Below are 22,850 nucleotides of genomic sequence, written 5' to 3'. Positions count from 1 at the left end.
GTCATCCTCGTATAACATTATTTGATTTGAATTTTGATAAAGGAAGGGTCTATTCTGAGCTTACTTGATCACGGGACTTTGTAGAAAAGAAAAAACCACTGTATTTGTGTTGATCACTTCTTTAATTTTCAAATTTGGACAAGTTCTTCTATTTTTTATGTTTATGGTATTCTTTAGAAATGGCGCTTTTAGTGCAATTGCTAGCGCAGAAATTAAAAAGTAAATAATTAAAAAATATTAAATTGTATTGTACATTTAATGTAGAAAATATAAATAACAGTTGTTGCCAAATTGTACATTTTTCTTCTTTCACTTTTTTGTTATTAGAAAAACTTTTTGTTTTTTATATTTTTGGTAAGTCTTTATGGAGAATTATATTCATTCAATTATAAAAAAAACTTTACAATACCAAAACAAAATTGCTGAAAGTATGCACAATAACAAGAACGATTAGTAAAGTTAATTCGACTATATTTTTTAATTTTGAGAAAAAGTTAAGGATGTTGTTTGTACACGTCAGAACTACACTTTTTCCAGTTGTAATTCAGAATGTATCAGATTAATTTCAGAAAGTATCAGTTGCAGTTCAGAAAGAATTAAATGTACCTCTTGTGTTTCAGAAGAGATGAATTGTCTTTTCAAATGACTCTTTCTGAAATACATTTCATACTTTATGTAATAAGATTGACTATTGTGAAATACAATTGTAAAAGTTGTAGTCAAATGTCAGATGGTTTTCTCAAAAAACTATATATTGATGTATACATTGAAATACCTGCAAACATTGACCCGAACAAGTATACATAGTTACTTTCTTCAAATCTCCACACATTAAAAAGGAAAGCAAATTGCAAACTTGGGCATATTTATCTTTAATTAATTATTTTCGGAAAAAATCTTAAATGCTTTGAAGCATTCGTTAATTGACAAGTACAAATTTGCCCATTTTGTAGCAATTACAGTGTTTCTTGCTGGTTAAACCAATTTATTGGAAACGTTGATTTGTATGTCAATTATTACTATAAAAGTGTAAATAATTGCTAAATGTTTATTTAAATTATGTTGCACAAAATTGGGAAAATTTAATTAAAACTAAATTTTTCCCGTGGTTTGTGGATTCGTTGCTTGCACTCGTGACATGTACACGTGTCATGTCTGTTTTAGGGGCAGACAAGCTTGAAGACCTTATTAGTTAATTGCCTTCGCATTAGAGTAGATAGAGATAGCCGGTTCAAAAACCACCTCCACCTCCCTCTACTGCGCATGTGTGAAAATTGTGTCAGTCAGCCGCAGACGCAAGCGCGTAATCGCAGCTCGCTGGCCTGCGACCAGCTGGTCAGCCGGCCTGCGGCCGACTGACGCCATTTGTGATGATGCAAATATATTTATGTAGTATAATAATAATAATAATAATAATAATCGTCGCCATCTTGGAAGTTTGAAAGTCGGCGGCGGTCATTTTTGTTTAATGGTAAATTGGCGCCAAATTTAAATTATTTCAAAATTAATATTTGAAATTAGTCGGCCATGTTTGTTTGTTAAAAAAAATGGCGCCAAAATTTTAATTTATTTAAAAATTAATATTGGGTGTAATGTTGGTAGCGCCGATGTCGTCACAAATTCCGCCTAAATTCTCACGTTAGATGGCGCCACGGTCTGCAAACTTTTCGCTAGATGGCGCTGCCGTCAGCGCAGCCGTCAATCAAAGATGGCGCTGGCCTCCATTTTTTTTTTTAAACACACCCCCCGCCCGTTTGCGAATATGCAACCAAGAAAACAAGTAGTAGTAGTAGTAGTAGCTTTTTGGGGTTGTGAAATTTTTGGTTTTTGGGGTTGTGAAATTTTGAATATATGATTTTTGAAATGTGCAATTTTGAATACATGAAGTATATATACAATACATGCTGTATTGAGTTAAGCAAAATATCAGAAAATCATCGCGCTTGTCACTAATAACTAATAAAGGAAAGTCATTATTTTATCGATAAGGAAAAAAAACCTAGTATATGTAGTTTTTTATTTTTGTAATGTTGTTTGCCTAACTTGTCTGTTGCGCACCAAGTTTATTTTGTTATTTGTTTAAAATATAATGCAAAAAAAGTTGTTGTTGTTGTTGTTCCTTCCATGGGGAGTCGAACCTCAGGTAGGTAGAGTGGATAGTGCTGTCTATTTTGGAAACCTGAAAAAAATCATAAATTAGTTTTTTAAATAGAGGTGAACATGACACTTACCAAAAAATTTTACATTAATCTTCGTGAACAATACGTTCGAAATTAAAAATGTGGGCATCATGTTCCTGATTTCCATTAGCTTGCTTACGTCCCATATAAATCAAATAAGATCCGAGTCCTTCCATTAGTGTCGTAATTATGGTATCATTCATAACTGCTGTTAGTCGTTTAGGTAAAAAAACTTTACCGACGTTGTCCAGATATGCTACCATCATAACCCCATGTTGTGTGTTTGCCTTGGTTAAATTGATGATTTTATATTTCTTGTTCACTTCCAAATCGTTGGCACTGACATATGTATCAGTATATTCACAGGCAGCAATTTTATTCAGATTTAATAGTTGATCAGCCATTACAGAATCCTTTGAAATTTAAATGCAAAAATACACAGCGGAGCACATACAACTTCTCACAAAGATAGTTTTAATAAAACTGGTGAAATGTGTAAAAAACGGAACTTTTATAATCAATTTTTGCGGTTAACAGATAACACGCTTTCCTAAAAAATAAAAATGAAATAAAATATGATTTAATACTAATTTTGTGGTTTACCTTATCGTAGGAATTTTGTGACGCACTTTTTGTTTGATAAAAATTTGATAAAAATTTTCCTAAAAAATTAAACACATTTTTAGCAATCAAATGTGGTAAACAAATTTAAAAAATTAAAGAATTTACCAAAAAAAGATTATTTATGTTGGTTTTAGAGAAGAATTCAGTAGTCTGAATCGGAAGAATTTGTGGATGAAGAACTTGTGCCGAAGTCAATATTTTCGATAAACTTACGATGCGTCTTTTTGGCACAACTTTTGTAGGTCTGAAGCTGAAATTAGATGTTTAAATTAGATGTTTAGAAAGAACGTTTTATTAAGTTGTAATATAAACTTACTGTAAACAAACACTGATGAATACACCAACTACACCAACTATCTTCTTCACGAGTATAATCTGTTAAATTTTCAACCAGGACTGCATTGTGTGTAATAATCTTTTTAAAAGATAATTTTTTCAATTGAATTAAGATGGGTTCTCGCGGACAATTAATGTTAAATATAGATAAAGTTTTAGGTCCCGCTTGTATGACACTCTTAGTAAACTCATCATATTCAAAGTAATTATTTTCATTAAAAAAGTACAGCTTTCCGTTTAAATATCTAAATGTCCTTGTTATTTTATTAGGAACACCTTCAAATAATTCGTTTGTTAAACCAGGAACATTATATCCAGAGATGCAACTAGATAATGTAATATATGTATTACCTCTGAGAAAAAGATAAATACCACCTGAGTAAGTTGTTATCGCTGCCGAAATTGGACTTGATATTTTAAATTCTTCGCTTATAGATTTCGGATAATTAGTTTTAAATCTAAAAGTAGATAATGAAAAAAATATAAACTTCAGCTTTTACAATAATTACTATATCATCTGTTGAGGGTTTATGATAAATTGTTGTAAATTCTTCAAAATCTTTTGGTAAAAAATGTTAACCGCCCAGTAATTAATTAAGGTTTTGGATATGAATTTTTACCTATTTCAATTAAACAAATCCACTTTTTTTATAAAAGATGTATAAATGTGTTTTAACTATTAGAAATGTATATATTGTTTGTAAACTATTGGATATAAATTTTTTGGGGAAAATGATTGTAACGATAAATTAATAATCAAATACAACTGGATATTTATAAAATTTTTGATTCATAAATTTACAAGAAAAAAACGTTAGACAGGAAATAAGATCACAAAAATAATCAGAATGAATATTATTTTTTATTATACATAAAACAAACTACATACTTAAACTAAAAAAGTCATACACCTAAATAAATTTTTAATTGCAGTTTTTAAGCCAAACCTAACGCTATGAACATCATAAAAAACGCTATGAACATCATAAAACGATCCAACATGTATGAGGTTTAATGTACCCATACCCAAATGTCAATTATACCCCGCTCCTCATCGGTGTCTATCGCGGCGGTCAAGCGCCCCACGGTAAAAATATCAAAATAACCTCCAAGGGATGGGGGCGGTTCCAGTCGCAGATAGATGTTAATAAGGGAAACCCACTCGAAGGTGCCCGCGGGAATTTGGGTGAGGAGGTGGTCCACCTCCTCTTCGGTTAACCCAGCGTGGTTAACAACCAAATCTGGGTTATAGTCCCCATAGTAACCTGCGGGATGTTCTGTAACAAAAGAAAGAGAAATTTAATAAATAGATTACATTAATTTATTAAGACTGATGATGAAGTGTTGTAATTAAATTTCAAACAATTGATTCGGAAAAAATTTAAAATAAAATAATGTAAAAATTATTTCTACTTACTAGACATGATGGTTGTGTTGACTGTTGATATTTCAATAAAAATTATTTCACACACTAAAAGTTGATCCCTTTATACTTTTTGTAATCTTAACTAGAGTGGAGAGGGCAGGTTAATGAAGTAGGAGAAGGAAACGAGATTAAAACTTTAAACGTTTATTTCGGTAAATTCTGAATTACATAATTATAAATAAACCGTACATTATTAAGACTACAGATACATATTTTAGTTTTTAAGTAATGATGCATACATAACGGAAGTTGTGGTTGCAATTTTGGACAAGAGTTTGCTTCCTCCAAATTGATGATCCTAGGGTAAAAGTCCTTTGAATCGAAAAATTGTCTTAAAAAATCCTCTTTAACGCTTCCTTTTACGTAAATAATATCGATAACATCATCGATAATATTTTCTTCTAGTATGTTATAAATATTTTCATAGTCGATATTTCCACTGTTGTAACGTAATAGATGATGATTTAATTCTAAATATTTCACTTGTTTTTTTACATCTGCACTTAGTTGACGAAACGGCACCGGTGATTTAAACAAATAGTGACCAGTTCGATGTCCATCAAATATTGTTAATTCTTTAACGATGAATTCAGGTATATAAAATCCTTGAACATCAATCACTACTACCTTCATGTTGAACACTTAAATCTAGACTGAAAAATTTGTTCACGATGAGCAGAATTTAAGATCTCCTTTAAAATATTTTTCATTTGATTAATTCTAAACTTAAACCTTTCTCTGTCTGCAGCGCATTGTATCCAATAGTTTCCTTTTCTAGCATCTTGATAAGCATATGACCAAACTATTAGATTATGTACTTCCGGAGCACTATCACTTATAGTAACACTTTTTTTCATCCTTATATCAGTTGTCTAATTATTCCTGTTAACGGATAGTACTGCATTATTCTATCATGAATGATAATACAATAAGCTCTTGTATCGGCTGGGAAATTATTATCGCTTTCAAATTCTAAGCTGATATCAATGGTGGAACTTCGAATTGCTTCGTTTTGCTTGGAACAGTCTAATACAAATATCGGTCTTTTTGTATAATCTGTATAGCTTAATATAGGTTCAGCACGATCTTTTCCATTAAATTCCTTATAAAAATCAACGTAAGCTTGATATGCTTCTAAATATTTATTTTTAGCAAATTGTAGTTTCCATGTTTCATATGGATAAACATTTGAATTCAACCATAAACGTACGCTTCTTACATCACAATGATCAAATAGAGTAACATCAGACTTTGGATTATTTTTTCGGTTTGTTTGAAAGCAAACGATAATAAATCTTGGTCTTTCTAATTGAGTAGATGTTTTAACTCTCCAGATGTCGTTATTAGTTTGTCGAACTGATGGAAGTTCATGAATTTCCCATTTTCTGAACGGTAACGATATAACACGATCTTTGTTGATCCCTTCTAATATAGTTAATTTAATTTCATCATTTGGGTAAACATGTTTTGCTTTTAATTCAATATTGTTAATCTTAAGTGTCGCTTTTCTCGTTCCGGTAGAAATGAAACAATTAGCATCGTTACGACTTCGTATTAATCGAAGTTTTTGATGACCGCTAACTATCCGATGATAATCAAATGGTAAATTTAACAGATAAGATAAAGGGATTCTAAATGAAAACGTATTATCAGTTTCATTAAATGTCTTCAGTTGTTGACTTTCTTGATCATTCCATCCAGCGAGAGTTAATGCTCTTACTTCATCTTTGCCATAACATAGAAAAGTTTTGATTGTAGATACTGTTCCGACTTCACGTACACTATCTAACTCAACATTATTCAATTCATAGCTTACATTCTCAAATAAATATGCTGCTGCATTATTAGTCAAGGTTACATTTCCACCGCCAGTTTCCGGTACCGGATCTGGTATGAACTCACCGTCCACTTGTATAAATGATTCAAAGAGAGAAATCCAAATATCTCTCTGATTAATTATAATTTCGATTTCATCATTGTTATCGAAAGATCTTACTTGCGGACTATATGTATGTTCTTCCTCTTTACTTATGCTGTCGTCTATTTCCGGTGAACTGTAAACCTGAAGTTTGCTGGCGGACATTATATCCTAACGATTTAAGAATCTGCACGCTCTGATGTGATAATGTCGACTGATGACAAGATACTGACTGATAATTTGATGGATTGTATGATTTTTTATATTGATTTTGAAACACTAAACCCATGTTTATGCTTCTTTTTTCAGAGCAAGACGAATATTGATTGTTTGACCGTTAAAATCTATAGGACAATGGTCTTGATCAACAATATCAATAGTTAGGTTAGGTATATTGGATCTATTAATGATAGGTAAATAAATAGGATTTAATGGTTCCACAAAAATCTGTTCGGCTGGACTAACACTTAAAGCAGTTTCATAAAGAGTATGAGATTCTTTGTTTTTGTAGAAAGAACCTCTTACAATATTACACTCGATACGTATTGTATTAACCTTAATTATGTTAACAGGTAAATCACTTTCATGTAATTGTCTTGCTTTAAGTTTCCTTTTAGAAAAACCTAACAATTTACCAATACTATCTTCGTGAGCGAAATTAATGTCGTAAATACTAAATATCTCACACTTTAATGTGTTTTCGTTAGCCTTCAATGAAAATGTATTCTGTTTTTGAGCATCAGTTGCAGATCGTCCACTAAGAATAATTTGTATATATTTTTCTATAGCAGCTATTTCATAAGCACCTTTCGGAAATGTTATCACTTTTTCTTCAGTAGTGTTCGGAGCAAAATAATAAAATTTATTTGTACCCTCTTCTATATTTGGTATATTATTGTTAGTATAAAAACCGATTAAAGCTATAGAATAATTCGAATTTTCTTCAAGGTCAATGGGTGGCTCATAGTGTTCAGACAGCGTACTTTCAACACCTGTTAGGGAGAATGTCTTATACATGACTGAATAAAATACATGATTATCTCATCTTTTATTATGTAAAAACATCAAACATAAATGTCCGCAATTATATGATAAAAATTGATAACGATCATGATTAAAGTAAATATTACAATTTCCTAAGTATCGTACTAATTCTAGAGGTGGCTTTAGATTTCCATAACTATCAAAATAATCAACCTGTTTATTTGTTTTTCTATAACAAACCCAATGAGTTCCGGATCCTTTTTTAGAGTCCAAATTAATGATAGCACATTCTGTCTTATCAGGTTTCATATGAATTAATTCATCTCTCATAAAAACGCCTTTAAATTTGGGTAGTTTTAATAATTTAGCATATCTTCTTAAATCATTATCAGTTAGTGCCCTATTAGGCAGTTTTATTGGTAGTTTTTTGGAAATTTACGTAAATACAATCCATAACCTCGTGGTTGCTTTCGAAGATATAAACCACTTCCCGCCTTCCCGATAGCGATATCTTCCAGTACTTTATTATGACGTTTATTCTCATCTAATTTCTGTTTCGCTGCTTTAGCATCATTTACAGCTTTAGTTATAGCAGCAGCACCTCCGCCCATAGCCCCTAAGGCACTAAGTCCTCCAAAAATTAATGGTAACAATGGTAAAAATCCTCCTGTTTTTATAGGTATAATACGAGGAATTTTTATACGCTTACGACCTCCAGATTTTCTAACTGCTATACGAGCAGCTGATAATGCAGATTTTATATTATCATATCCCTTATTTTCTAAATTTGATAAAAGAGCTTTATGAAAAGGTTGTTGTTTTTTCTGTGTCCTCTTTCTAGATTTCTTTGTCTTCCTTTTCGATTTTTTCCTTTGGATTCCCATACCTAATTTCCTTTTGACTTTCATTGCGTTAGTTACAAACCAGGCACTTGCTTTTTCACCAAATGAAGCGTCTTTAGACTTAACACGTGACCATGCACTATCTTCTAAAATTCGATCCGCTTGATGTCTATCTTTTAAATCGTTGGAATTAGCGTAAGCTATATCGTGCGTTTTACAAAAGCTGTCAAGCTTGTTTATTCCAGGATCACCTCGTTCTAACCGTTTCTTAAGTTTTGTACCAGGTCCGCAATATTGATATCCTGGTAAATGTAATTCAAAAGGTAATTTATTGATTGCAGTATTTAATAGTCCTTCCCCTTTGAAAGACAACATTTAACTGAACTTTTTTCCCTATATAAACCTTCTTATAAATGTTTTTAATTTAGTATGAAAATGAAAGTGTTAAAGCAAAAATTACAATTACCTATCATAAATCATGATTATAATAATGTTGATAATAAACATAAAATGTCTCATCGACATGGTACACTTTTACCCGAATCAATACGTTGTATAATTTGTGGACCTTCTGGTGGAGGAAAAACTAACATATTATTGTCTTTATTGTTTGATCCCAACGGATTGAAATTTGAAAACATATATATTTATTGTAAATCATTATATCAACCGAAGTATAAACTGCTTAGTGATGTGCTACAAAAAATTAAAGGAATGGAATATAACCAGTATGAACATAATGAAGACGTGCTAGATCCAAAAGATGCAAAAAATAACTCTATTTTTATATTTGATGATGTCATAATGTGTAATCAAGCTAAGATAAGGGATTACTTTTGCATGGGCCGGCATAAAAATATTGATAGTTTCTATCTCTGTCAAACATATACAAAAATACCGAAACATTTAATTCGAGATAATGCAAATTTATTGGTAATATTAAAACAAGATCTGTTAAATTTAAAACATGTATATGAAGATCATGTTGGTGCTGATATGAAATTCGAACAATTCTGTGAAATATGTCAGGAATGTTGGAAAAACCAATATGGTTTTTTGGTTATATGTAAAGATAATGAATTAAATAAGGGTCGATATAGAAAAGGGTTTGATCATTTTATTCAAGTGTAGAGTGATATCTATTTGAGAACGTTTCCAGACCGGTTAATATCAGTTTCACAGCGGTTAGTATCGGTGCGATATCGGTTAATACCGGTTCCAAAGCGGTTAGTATCGGTTAGATACCGGTTAGAGACCGGTTAATATCGGTCTCAGACCGGTTAGTATCGGTGTGATATTGGTTAATACCGGTTCCAGAGCGGTTATTATCGGATAGAGACCGGTTAATATCGGTTTCAGACCGGTTAATGTCTGTTAAAAAGCAGTTCCTGATCGGTTTGAGATCGGTTAATATCAGTTTGAGACCCGTTATAATAGCAGTCGAATAAGAAGTTATATAAACAATAATTCTGATTTGTTCGGTTAGTTTATAACATTAAGCGGTAATGATGGGTACCAAACCAGATCAAAACCTTAAAAGACATATATTAAAAGCAGCTGATTCAATTCGAAAGAAGTATAAAGCCATAAAGTTAAACAGCAGTGAAGCGGATGAGTCAATTAAAAAGCTTTTTCAGCCTGTTATAAATCCTTTAGAAGAAATTTCAATAAAATTGGAGAAGCAATCTCCACCACCACAGCAACAACAACAAAAACAACACAAAAGACCAAAACATCATATTCAAAAGCAAAGGAAACAATTTCTTAAACTACCAAAAAAAGAAAAGATTAAACAAGAACTTGAACTACCAGTTGAAGAAACATATGAACCTAGTACATCACTGCGACAACCAGAAGAAATATATGAGTCATTACCAGAAATAAAAGAAGAAGATGAAGAAACCAAATCTGACACTATGGATGATTTAATTAATAGCAGACATATTTTAGATGAATTTTTAGAACAATATCCTCCAGTTGCGAGAAATGCAATAGAAGCAGTTTTAGAGAAAACCAGTGATCAGACATTTGGTCCTAGATATAATTCAAAAGAGAATAAACTATTTATGGGTAAACATGAATTAATAATCAGTCAAAATGGTGATTTAATTTTAGATAATGAATCATTTCCTGGTACTCCTGGTTTATACAGACTAATATTTTTTAAAAACCCTGAAGATAAATACACTCAAATTACAAAAGAGGATCGGTCAGCATACAAAAAAATACTTGAAATTTCTAATACACATAGAAAAAATAATGATCCCACAAAACAACTAAAAGGTCATAGAGGTGTAAAATATACTCAAATTGTGCAACCAATGTTTACTTCATTTCCTAAATCTCCGTTTATTGGTGAAGGATTATTCACTAATAAACGTGTAGAATATGTTTACTGGGATGACATAAATGAATTAGTGTCACGTCTAGCATTATTACATGCAGCGACAAAAGCGGGTAACAATTCCCATCTGAATGAAATTTTATCAATAGAAGAAGAATTAAAGGAATGTGGTGTAATATATTAGGCTTAAGTTTTTTTCTGGTTAATCCTCAGTGTTGAAATGCCCATTGATCTATTCGGACGTAAAGTGTTATCAGCATCAAGTGCATTTTTTAAATCTACACCATCACCTTTTGTTTTCACTGCTGATGGTGACCTTGATTTAAAACATCATAGAATCTGTAACATTAATGATCCAACAGAAGACAAAGATTGTGCGAATAAGGTATATATTGATTTAGTAAGTAAACAAATATACCAAAAGATGGAAGGAGTAATAGCTGCTTTAACGGATTTAAATAATAATGTTCATAAAGCAGATGCTATATGGATGGATAAATTTAATCAGTTAAACTTAACCATGAATGTTAAGTACAAAATACTTGATGAAAAAATTGATAATATAATTGCTACAATTCCTCACACGATTGAATCAGAATTGCATAACAAACATTTAAGTATAAATTATGAAATCGATAACAAGTGGAAAAAATTTATGAATAATTCAAATGAGATAACCAGACGAATAAAAAAACTTGAAGAACGCTTTGAAGGAATCGATAGTATTAAGATAAAACCAGAAACCATTTCCAAACGTTCTAAAGCAGGTGATACAGATCAACTTGAAAATGTACCTATATCAAAGAAAAGGAAAGTAACAGATTCATATGAAAATAGTGAAAGATAGAACCCATGCCTCATAATAAAAACAAGTGTCCTCCAGGTCAAATGTCAGATCGTCATGGAAATTGTAGAGAAGTGTACCGTAAATAAGCAATGGTTCGACTAAAGCAAGTTAGTGATGTAAAGCAAAAATTGGTAAACGAGATATTTAAACCTGCACGCAGGAATTTTAAACGAAGACGTACTATAATTAAAGGATTGGATGATTTATGGCAAGTAGATTTAGCAGAAATGCAAAATTTATCTTATCATAATAATGGATTTAAATATATTTTAGTCGTAATCGACTGTTTTTCTAAATTTTTATGGACCAGACCACTGAAATCGAAATCAGCTAATGAGGTTAGCAGAGCTATGGAATCAATACTGAAGAATGAAAAAGAACGAATACCAAAGAATTTACAGTCAGATCAAGGAAAGGAATTTTATAATACCACTTTTCAGGATTTGATGAGACGTTATAATATTAATCACTATAGTACGTACAGCGTTAAAAAAGCAGCAATTGCTGAACGAGTTATACGTACTTTAAAATCCAAAATTTATCGATATTTTACGTTATTTGCGACACATAAATGGATAAATAAATTGCAAGAGATAACCAAAAATTATAATACTACAATACATCGAACAACAGGAAGGAAACCCACAGAGATAAACGCTTCGAATCAAGGAGACATAACAGCATATGATCATCTAAAGATTGTTGATAAAAACAGAAAAAAATTTAAAGTCGGAGATTTCGTAAGAATTAGCAAAGAAAAGATGTTATTTGAAAAAGGATATACACCCAATTGGTCAACGGAAATTTTTAAAATCAGTAAGATTAATCTAACCAATCCTGTAACATTTCTGCTAGAAGATAAAGAAGGTCAACCAATCAAAGGAGCTTTTTATATTTGGGAATTATCAAAAACTCAATATCCTGACGTCTATTTAGTTGAGAAAGTGATTCGACGTAAAGGAACTAAATTATTTGTGAAATGGTTAGGTTTACCAGATAATCAGAATAGTTGGATTGAAATGAAAGATATTACCTAATAAATAAGAAATATATATACGATATAATTATTTAACGTCTAATTTAGTTCCATTTAAGATGGCAACGAGTGTAGAACCTGTTATAAAAAAAGTGCTGCATTTTGAAAAAACCATAAGCGATATTCGATTACTAATGAAACTGGAACTACTGAAATTAGGACCGTGCCAGTTGATGGATATATTTCATAAATTACCGGAAACATATCAACAAGATCATGATATAAAGCTGAATCTACCATGTTTACAACATTATTATAACAGTTTTGACGAAGATCAGTTTGATGGTCCTCCTTCATCAATAAATAATTGTGTTTCGTGTATTTTAGATGATACAGGAAGCCAACAACAACAACAACAACAACAACAACAACAACAACAACAACCCACTGCGTTTCAAGTGTAATGCCTCTTTTGAACTCATCACTCATCTTGTTTGTTACTCTTATACAAAATGTGTTGTACGTGCAAAAACCGTTAGATGTTGTAGATATGTACATCGTCTTCACTAGTGAAAGTCCTAACAACACAAGATGGTCTCCTCTCTGGAAAAGTTTATTTTTCAACGATGTTGATTACCAATGGAAGAAGATGAATCTGGGTTATTTGAGCAATACTGCAATAGAAATATTTAAATATGAAAATGTTTCTATAGCAAACTCTGTAATATATTTTAAATTAAGACTAGTTTTTACCAATAGTAATTATATTGATACTGACTGGAAGAGACTTATACTTAATGATCATGATGTAGTTTCAATAAAAAATTGTTTTAATCATGTTCCTACCTTTTTAGCAATGTTTGGAATTGTTTGTACATGTTGGATCGTTTTTATGATGTTCATAGCGTTAGGTTTGGCTTAAAAACTGCAATTAAAAATTTATTTAGGTGTATGACTTTGTTAGTTTAAGTATGTAGTTTGTTTTATGTCTAATAAAAAATAATATTCATTCTGATTATTTTTGTTATCATATTTCCTGTCTAACGTTTTTTTCCTTAAAAACGTTAAATTTTTATCAGTTATATTTTGAATTTTTTGAATTTTTACGTAAGGAACCACAATATCCGGTTGCAAAGTTTATGGAATATAAAATCATATCGCATCAATGATTAATTCATTTCTACTTCGACTGTCCGTGTATGAAAGTAATCATGTTCAAGTGCTCTCAATGCGATAACAAGTTTACTCGCAAAGATGCTTTAACACGTCATGTAAAAAAACATAGTAAGTAAATACATTTTACGTTATAGAAATTGTTTTAATTAAGAGCATTTTTAAGGTGATAAATTATCTAAACTCACTTGCACCGGATGTAAAACGTCATTTACGAGATTTGATAACTATAGGCGTCATATTACAAATTCATCATTGTGTTCAATGGATTCGGATGATATGACTCCTAAAAAAGCCCGCCTGACAACTAGAACACCTTTACAAGGTATTTTTGTAAATATTCTTTATATTATTATTATTATAACTTGTTTTTGTTTTTAGAAGTTACTACTAACGCTCCATCATGTTCATTTCATCAATTTTGTGAAATATGCAATAGTCACTACAGAGGATCCAGATTAAACCATTTACGTTCTTTAAAACATAAAAGTGTCATCTCCGCCAAAATTAATGATGATGATGATTTCGTTGAAGAATATCAAGTTGCCTTCAAATCAAGAATTACCTCATACCGATTGAAAAATTCACAACTAGATGACTTGGAAGTGTGCAATTTTTTTGAAAGAAATCAAGATAAACTTATCACTTTAATAACTAGAAAACTGAGAGAATTTAACCAACTTAAAATTAATTTCGAACTTTTTGCTAAATATATTTTACCTTCTAAAGACATTATCGAAATCAAATCATTCAACACTAAAAATATCATCATTTCAATATCGACAAATATTAAGGTAGAACTGGAAGAAATATGTGGCGTCATAAAAAACAAAATGAGTGAATTCTTGGAAAAAGATAGTGGTAAGTAATATCAATTTTATTTATAAACATATTATTGTATTAAATTTTTTAGGTTGGATTTTAATGGAAATTTTGTTTTTGGAACTTAATATCAACAAATTCAATCCACTACGTGCATCAACATATATACCATTACCGAAGGACATAGCGAAGCGGAGAGCGGTTATCAATATTCATAATGATGATAATGAATGTTTCAAATGGTCTGTTTTGGCACACCTTCATTCAACTGAAGTAAATGTTAATCGACATCGAGTTGATGCTTATCGTGAGTTTGAAGAGGAATTAGATTTTACAGATATTTCATTTCCGGTTAAATTAACTGATATTTTTAAATTTGAAGCACTTAATAATATTAGTGTAAATGTCTATGGAACAGAGCAGCGTTTTGATCATGAAAAAGGTAAATGGGTATCAGATATTATAGGTCCCTTTTATTTAACTTCTAAGAAACGAGACATTCATGTAAATTTATTACTTATCGTAGACGATGAAAGAATGATCAAACATTACTGTCTGATAAGCAACATTTCTCGATTAATAAGTTCACAACTTTCCAAACATAATCATGCTAAATTTATATGTAACGGTTGTCTATTATTTTTTTCGAGTGAACAAAAATTAGTTAAACATCGTAAGTATGCTTGTAATGAAGTTGTCACTACATTACCAACTTCTGATCTGATTATAAATAAATTTGGTAAAGAAGTGCCTGGTAATGAATTAACATTTCAAAATTTTGATAAATCTCTTAAAGTTCCTTTTGTATTTTATTTCGATTTTGAATCTATTTTAAAACCTTTACGCAATGATAATTCAGCCGATAATATCCGTACAATTGTTACACATTTACATGAACCATATAGTTTCGGATATTACATAAAATGTGCATATAATGATAATTTATCAATTTATCGGACTTATCGAGGAAAAGATGCTCCTAAAATTTTTGTGAAATGGTTGCAAGATGATGTAAATAGACTTTATCACGATCACCTCAAACATATCGTACCACTTGAAATGACTCCGTTAGATGAATTGGTTTTTCAAATATCTACCCATTGTCATTTATGTAAAGAACCTTTCAAAACAGATTACGGAAGTCTAAATTGTGATAGAGTTCGTAATCATTGTCACTTAACAGGTGAATTTTTAGGACCTGCACATTCTATTTGTAATTTAAATTATAAGATTCCAAAATATATCCCTGTTTTTTGTCATAATTTAACTAATTATGATAGTCATTTATTTATTAAAGCTTTAGCAACAGAAAAGACCATCATTAATTGCATTGCTCAAACTAAAGAAAAGTATATTACATTTTCAAAAAAAATTTTAGTTGATAAGGTCATGAACACGACTACAAATACAGTTGACAATATTTTTATAACGCTTAGATTCGTAGATTCGTTCCGTTTCCTTTCTTTTTCATTAGATAAATTATCTCAGACTTTAACTTCTAATGAATGTCTAACCATTCGGAAACACTTTCCGGACGATAACCAATTTAATTTGATAAGACAAAAAGGTGTTTTTCCATATTCATATTTGGATTGTTTTAATAAGTTAGATGATACCAGTTTACCATTGATTCAACAATTTTATGATAATCTTAATAAAACTGATATCAGTGAACATGATTATGAGCGAGCACAGGAAGTCTGGAATCTATTTGATTGCAAAACGTTAGGTGATTATTCCGACATTTATTTAAAGTCTGATGTTTTGTTACTAACAGACATTTTTGAAAATTTCAGAAAGGTTTGTCTCAAAATTTATGAACTAGATCCAGCTCATTACTTAACAGCACCTTCATTAGGCTGGGATGCTATGTTAAAAATGACTGGAATTAAATTCGAATTGTTAACTGATATAGACATGGTACATTTCTTTCGAAAATCTATTAGAGGAGGACTTTGTCAATGTTCAAAACGTAAAGCAGTAGCAAATAATAAGTTTTTATCAAATCATGATCCTTCTAAACCAACTTCTTTTATAATGTACCTTGATGCAACCAACTTGTATGGAGCAGCAATGTCTGAATATTTACCTTATAGCGGTTTTCGATGGGAAGATCCTAATGAATTCAATGATAACCTAATTCTCAATTTGACAGATAACGCTGATGTAGGTTATATATTCGAAGTTGATTTAGAATATCCTTCTGAATTACATAATCTTCACAACGATTTACCATTTTGTCCTGAAAAATTTATTCCTCCCTCTAGTAAAACTGAGAAACTTTGCGCAACCTTGAACAATAAAGTACACTATGTTTTACATTATCGAAATTTAAGACAAGCTATACAAGGTGGTTTAAAATTAATTAATATTCACCGTGTTTTAAGTTTTAATCAATCACCATGGTTGAAAACATATATTGATTTAAATACAGAAATGCGTAACAAATCAAAAAACGCGTTAGAAAAAGATGTATTTAAATTAATGAATAATTCAGTTTTTGGTAAAACCATGGAATCAATTGATAAAAGAGTAAACGTGAAATTGGTAACATCATGGAATAATATAGGTAGAAAACCAGGTGCTGAAAGTTTAATTGCACGACCAAATTTTAAAAATTCATCTATCTTTACACCAAATTTTGTAGCTATTCAATTAGAGAACGAAAAAGTTTTCTACAATAAACCTCTGTATGTAGGTTTTACTATTCTAGATATCAGTAAAACTATTATGTATGATTTTTATTATAATTTCATAAAACTTAAATACGGTAACAATGCAACGCTTTTGTATACCGATACTGATAGTTTAGTAATTGAAATTTTTTGTGAAAATATTTATGATGATATTAAATCTAATATAGAGCGTTTTGATACTTCAAATTATAAAGCAGAAAATATTCATGGAATACCTGTATCGTCTTCTGTCATCGGGAAGATGAAAGATGAATATAAAGGACGTGTAATATCAGAATTTTTAGGAACAGGTGCTAAAGCATATTGTGTGGATGTTGAAGGTGAATTATCTAAAAAAGCTAAGGGTATTAAACACAATGTAATTACAAGTGAATTACATAAAATTGACTACCAAAACGCAGTTACTGTTCCAAACACTGAAATTATTAAAGAAATGAATATCTTTCGTTCGAAGCTTCATAACATTTACACAGAATTAAAGAAAAAAATTGCTTTATCTTTCAAAGATGATAAACGTTACATCTTAAACAATTCTGAAGGTAGAACATTATCTTGGGGTCATAAAAATATTCTTCCTCAAACTCAGGAATAATATTTAATTTGTATTGTAGTTATTGTATTATAATGTTTATGTATTATAATATGTATGTATGTATGTACTTATATTTAGATGTAATAAACAATTAAAGTAATTTATTGTTTTTATTATTATCCATTAACCAAATAGCTTATGTGAATTTGTTTCAGGTTTCCAAAATAGACAGCACTATCCACTCTACCTACCTGAGGTTCGACTCCCCATGGAAGGAACAACAACAACAACAACTTTTTTTGCATTATATTTTAAACAAATAACAAAATAAACTTGGTGCGCAACAGACAAGTTAGGCAAACAACATTACAAAAATAAAAAACTACATATACTAGGTTTTTTTTCCTTATCGATAAAATAATGACTTTCCTTTATTAGTTATTAGTGACAAGCGCGATGATTTTCTGATATTTTGCTTAACTCAATACAGCATGTATTGTATATATACTTCATGTATTCAAAATTGCACATTTCAAAAATCATATATTCAAAATTTCACAACCCCAAAAACCAAAAATTTCACAACCCCAAAAAGCTACTACTACTACTACTACTTGTTTTCTTGGTTGCATATTCGCAAACGGGCGGGGGGTGTGTTTAAAAAAAAAAATGGAGGCCAGCGCCATCTTTGATTGACGGCTGCGCTGACGGCAGCGCCATCTAGCGAAAAGTTTGCAGACCGTGGCGCCATCTAACGTGAGAATTTAGGCGGAATTTGTGACGACATCGGCGCTACCAACATTACACCCAATATTAATTTTTAAATAAATTAAAATTTTGGCGCCATTTTTTTTAACAAACAAACATGGCCGACTAATTTCAAATATTAATTTTGAAATAATTTAAATTTGGCGCCAATTTACCATTAAACAAAAATGACCGCCGCCGACTTTCAAACTTCCAAGATGGCGACGATTATTATTATTATTATTATTATTATACTACATAAATATATTTGCATCATCACAAATGGCGTCAGTCGGCCGCAGGCCGGCTGACCAGCTGGTCGCAGGCCAGCGAGCTGCGATTACGCGCTTGCGTCTGCGGCTGACTGACACAATTTTCACACATGCGCAGTAGAGGGAGGTGGAGGTGGTTTTTGAACCGGCTATCTCTATCTACTCATTAGCTTTGAGAAATTTTTATAGACTATGGTCAAAGTAGTTTTCCGCTAGACTTGCAGTTAGACGCAAGTGAAACTTAACGTTGTTCAATCGCCTTTTATGATTTTTTTGACAGACGCGACAAAATTAGCTCTTTGATCGTAATATACGTTGTGAGTCAAAAAGCAGCTCCAAGTAGTTGTTTTTTATCAACACGTTGAAGATAGATGATGTCTCAAATTTGTCTTGAGTAATACCGGAAAAGAAAACGCCGGTGGCTTATTAACGCCGCATTCTGTCATTTTTAAAGTCGATAAAAGCTGCCGAGATCGATAGTAAAACCCTCCAACGTTAACTTTTTACGTGTTCACTCTCTTAAATAAGGATGTTTCAGAGAAGATTCAAGTTTCTTGATTGATGAATACGATTTTGTGGTGTTAATAATGAGCGGTAGGTAGTTGGAAGATTTATTACGCGACTCATGATTATCGAGTATCGTATTAATAAAACATCAAGTATAGATATCAAAGACAACTTTAATAAATATGAAACTGAGCTTAACGCAATCTGGGCACGTATTCCTAGGCACTTATTGTTGCATTATTGCTAGAACGAACGATGACTTAAGTATCATTACAGCACCGCCTCTGAAATTTATGATAAGTTACATTGTCGATGGACACGTGTTGTGACTCCATTTTAATAAATTCATTCAAGTTTCCCGGTGGTCCATTACCAAACTCGACGATCAACTGGTTATTAACAATAAATATTTTTCTTATTATAAAAAAGCAATAAAGATAAGCATGTTTAAGTTGTGGTATGCAATGTTTTCGTTCCTAAATTTTAAATCATTGGCAAATGTTTACCGGCAAACAAATTATGGAACAATTTATGAAATAATAAATAAAAAATTGTTAGTTTTGTGGAATTGGGGGCTGTATTCAGGCTTGTGCTGAAATACCCATTCACATTTTGCAATTATCTACAAAACAATGAACGGACCCAACTTTGTGTTCGATTATTGAATTGCGGCACTTTTTTTGCAACGTCGAACATGTATTACAAAGTAATTTCCGTTTATTGAGACAATGTAACTGATCACGAGTTTACATACCATAAATTTTCAGAATTGGAATTTTTTTCGAATTACATCCGCTATAAAAACTCACTCCCAACAGAAGCTGTTTGAGTGGGTCGGCTTTATCGTTTATCTTAAGTGACAACATCGTTTTATAGCCGTGCGACACCGAATGCACCGAATTAATTAAAATAACAACAAATAAATGTTTTAATTATCGGGCGCGGGCTCGAGCGATTATTATTAGTTTCAGTTTTATACGCACCATTAAAAATAGTAGTGGAACATGTGGGGCGGTTTTTACTCGCACATAACGCCCGCTTTATTTCGTGTCTAAATCTAAATTATATTATCATCAGGCCGTATAACGGCAAACGAAAGAGAAAGAGGTGCTCCCCGGGGAGATAATATATATAGAGAGATTGAGAATTTATCTCTGGGCCAAAAAGTAGGGGCGGCATATAAAAAGGAGCAGGAAACCGACGATAAAAACCGTACGAATTAGCGCAAATGGCAGAACGTCGCAAAAAAACATTTTTGCGAAATTTAATTCTATTCGAAGGTTTTAATGTCGCGGATACCGTATAAAGTGCCGGGATGGCTCAACAATCTAATTAAAATACGCAAAATTTAACTTAAAGCTACATTCCTGCTAAAAAGCTCCTGAGCTTATGTAAATGTATAAAACTACTCGCCAGTGGCGGAGCAACGGTTCGGTTCTTCCCAAATATATTTTTTTTAGTTTAATGAACTCGGAAGATTAGCTCATGCTTCAGGATTATCATCTCGGAAACTTACAAATTAATAAAACAATTAAGCAGTATTTTTCGCAACTGTCGGCAGTAAAACATCACATGTGCTTCATTACTTTAATGGATGTTTTTACAGTTCCGTGGTTTATAGGAAACACGTTTGTGAAAAAAACTCATTATTCTACCACTACTTGGAAGTTTGCAAAATTACAATAATACGTTTCTGGGCATGGTGCTCTGGCTCGCCACTTAAAAGTCAAAATAAAACGTTGAATTAGGTTAAAACTGTCTCCTTGATAATCCCAAGACACTCGTTGGGTAAAATTGACGTCACGGACGTTTTTGGAGAGAATCTTAATTACTCTAATTAAAATTCTTTGATGTTACTTGGCACTTTTCTCTATTTTGCTCGGATTATTTCTTTGTAAACGGTTTATGCATCCGTGGGCGTTATTTATAATAAAACCAACTTTGGTGATAACCGAATGTGAAACGAGGTTCTTCACTTTTCGAACGTTGTTGTAAATAGTTCAATAGTTGGAGTCAATATTTATTTAATTTATGATAATGATGTGAAATGTGTGATAACATACGAAACGCTTAAATAGTTTAAGGCAAATATTTGTACGAATTATGGAGGCTGTATCTTACGCAGGGAGATTTTGATTTTTTTATTACTGCTGTTCTTGAACTCATCCTTAAATTATAAAATCTGCTTTATTTTTGTAGCACTCAGAATTCGGCGTTCTTTTCTCCGCGTGCATGTGAATATTTGCTGAATTTTTCCACAATTCTCTATAAAAATAATAGTTAGTTAATGAAAAATTAAAAATTTAAATGAACGTAATTTTAGGGCTAGCAATATTTTTGTACAAAAATTTAAACATCGTTTGTTTTAAGATTAAACTAGAAAATATAAAATTAGAAAATAAAGGATTATTGTACAGAAAATTTTTGCAAAATATTCACTTGCATAGCGAAAAGAATTGCTGAATTGCTCTGTTTACCTGCTACAATAGAACCTCTATAATTCGAAGTAGTATTTATTTTTTATTTTAAAAAAGTTATCATCTGAAAACCTGTGTGTATCTGTAAGTATGAGGTATAACATAATAAGTTATACGAGTATGCGGACTGAGTATATCAAGTTTATATTTACGTGTGTATATGTATTTTAATTTTAGCATTTTAAACACCTCCAAAAGTCAATATTTGCCCCCGAAAACATATTTTTTGTGTGGGTGAATTTTGTAGCTTCCAGGTAATTTATAATATTACTTATTTATTAGTGAAAATTTAGACAATATCTAGATAATTTAGATCTAATCGCAAGCCGAAAATACTACTTTGTATTTCTAAAATAAACAGAAATGGAACGGTAAAACTTTTCAATTACTCACTCTACAGACTTTTTTGTTAAAAAAACGATATTTTAGAAAATATTTTTATTATACAGTTTAGAGGTTTTCTTTATTTTTTTTTTAAAAACCAAATTGCATCAAGTTATTAAAAAAATAAGATTATCTCTCCACAACGGACAATTTAAGATTCCCCATCAGTGTCCATTGTTGAGTGGTTTTACTGTATATTAATGTGACACTCAGCTGTTATATCCACAGTGTGTGAGAAATACGCAAATATTTTTCGAAAAAATATTATTTTCATATAAATAATGGTGAAATTGTAACTATAATAATTGTAATTATTGTACAAATACTAATTGTAACGTAACTGAATGAATGCATTTTGATAATTAATAGCCTGAATTGTTTAATTTAAAAATGACAAAAAAATATTTACTTCATGCACATGTGCAAATATCAGGGAATGTGCATTGAATATTCGGTCATTCGTTTCTCTCACAATTACCAGTTAGAAATTATTCATGCACTTCTAAAAATTAATAGCTAATGTAATTTATACTTTCAACGAAAGATATTATCATCAATAACAATTTTATCAACCTTATTTAAAAATATAATTCGATAAAATGCCACGTTGCCGTTTTCTTTAGTTTCGAAACATATAATATGTTGCCAAAAGAAAAAATTTTGCAGAACTCGAACACTAGAAGGAGTTTCCAAAAGTATCACATTTTTCAAGGACTTGACAATGTAGATACGTACTTTTTTTCGTAAATTAGATAAATAGCAA

At 31.1% G+C, this 22,850-nt stretch overlaps 1 protein-coding gene and 2 long non-coding RNA genes across 13 annotated transcripts in view; 2 read left to right on the top strand and 1 right to left on the bottom strand.

Annotated features, from left to right (window-relative positions):
- Positions 1-22,850, top strand: part of Rbp6 (RNA-binding protein 6) — a 384,381-nt gene that overhangs the window by 21,954 nt on the left and 339,577 nt on the right. The gene's annotated exons all lie outside the window — the stretch shown is intronic.
- Positions 2,001-4,572, bottom strand: LOC135265357 (uncharacterized). Of its 3 annotated transcripts, none has more exons than XR_010332983.1 (5): positions 4,558-4,572; positions 2,910-4,417; positions 2,784-2,842; positions 2,232-2,730; positions 2,001-2,179 (listed from the first exon to the last, which is right to left on the bottom strand). It is a non-coding gene; the product is annotated as an uncharacterized LOC135265357 (long non-coding RNA). The 3 variants fall into 3 exon arrangements; XR_010332984.1 differs by having other exon boundaries at positions 2,784-3,054; positions 3,121-4,417; XR_010332982.1 differs by having other exon boundaries at positions 2,784-4,417.
- Positions 11,770-18,094, top strand: LOC135265358 (uncharacterized). Of its 2 annotated transcripts, none has more exons than XR_010332985.1 (5): positions 11,770-12,969; positions 13,026-13,761; positions 13,817-13,975; positions 14,032-14,511; positions 14,564-18,094. It is a non-coding gene; the product is annotated as an uncharacterized LOC135265358 (long non-coding RNA). The 2 variants fall into 2 exon arrangements; XR_010332986.1 differs by lacking the exon at positions 11,770-12,969 and having other exon boundaries at positions 13,472-13,761; positions 14,564-14,745; positions 17,916-18,094.

Source organism: Tribolium castaneum, chromosome 2, assembly GCF_031307605.1.
Source record: "Tribolium castaneum strain GA2 chromosome 2, icTriCast1.1, whole genome shotgun sequence".
Lineage (NCBI taxonomy): Eukaryota > Metazoa > Arthropoda > Insecta > Coleoptera > Tenebrionidae > Tribolium > Tribolium castaneum.
The sequence above is the reverse complement of the archived record's forward strand: the minus strand, read 5'-3'. Positions and strand labels throughout refer to the sequence as shown.